Source organism: Montipora capricornis, chromosome 8 (assembly GCF_036669925.1).
Source record: "Montipora capricornis isolate CH-2021 chromosome 8, ASM3666992v2, whole genome shotgun sequence".
NCBI lineage: Eukaryota > Metazoa > Cnidaria > Anthozoa > Scleractinia > Acroporidae > Montipora > Montipora capricornis.
In genome coordinates, this window is record NC_090890.1 from 51,738,665 (window position 1) to 51,739,746 (window position 1,082).

Genomic DNA, 1,082 nt, shown 5'->3' on the forward strand with positions numbered 1-1,082 from the left:
TTAGATTTTTCTATTCATAAAAGCTATGGAAAAGGAACTGACAATTCATACTCAGAGTTCACGTGCTGATTTTGCGTTATCTCTTGCATGATTGTCCAAAAATTTAGCTGACAATTTTTTTTTTCGATTCAAACATTGAACACATTTAGCTGTTAAAAACCAAAGCTTAATTGCTTAAAAAAAGACAGCCCGCATTAAATTTGGCCGAGAAAGTCCTACCCCTGAGAAAACTTACTTCTTCCAATGAATCATCCGTTTGCAGAGCTGTTTGTGCAGCGGTTTCCCAATCAAACGTCGAGTTCAATGTCACCTTTAGTTCGTTCCAGTCTAGTCCTGAGGATCCTGGTTAAAAACATATGTCATCATAACCATTATGGCCATGAATACCCACTTCATATTTGGTTTTCGATCAGTATTGATTAACAAATTGCCCTAAAGTAACATGTAAGGCCTACTGTGCCTCAAGCTTTAAATCAGTAACCGGCACATGTGTACATTTCCATGTGCGGATCTTTTTGTCGCTTTGATAACGGACACTCACTCAAAGCCAGAACAGAACTCACAGAAGTCGCTGGTACTTTCCATCTTCTCCTTAATGATCTTTACAGACAAAAAGCAGTGACTGACGTTACCTTGTAAACAGAATGATCGTTCAAACGGTTTGAACGTGGAACCAATTGTTAAGCCAATATTTTTATTGCTGGAGAGAAAAAATAATAATACAACCCCCCCCCCCCTCCCCCCTGCTTACGGTGGTCTTTTCCATCTTCCTTACACTGGATTAATACCATTGTCAGGTGATAGGACTGCTTGCATGAGTAAGGACCAGGCGCGGGGTTAGTGTTTAATAGTAATAGTAATAGTAATAATAATAATAATAACAATAACATAATAATAATAATAATAATAATAATAATAATAATCAATATATTTATTTAGCGCCTGTATAAAATTCTAAGTGCCTTACAATTTATAGAAAAAAAGTTAAATATTTAAAATATGTACAAAGTTATAATGCTACTTTAATACTTTTTGTTAAAATGTCCTTAAAATGTACTTAAGTAATTGGTTATATTACTGTG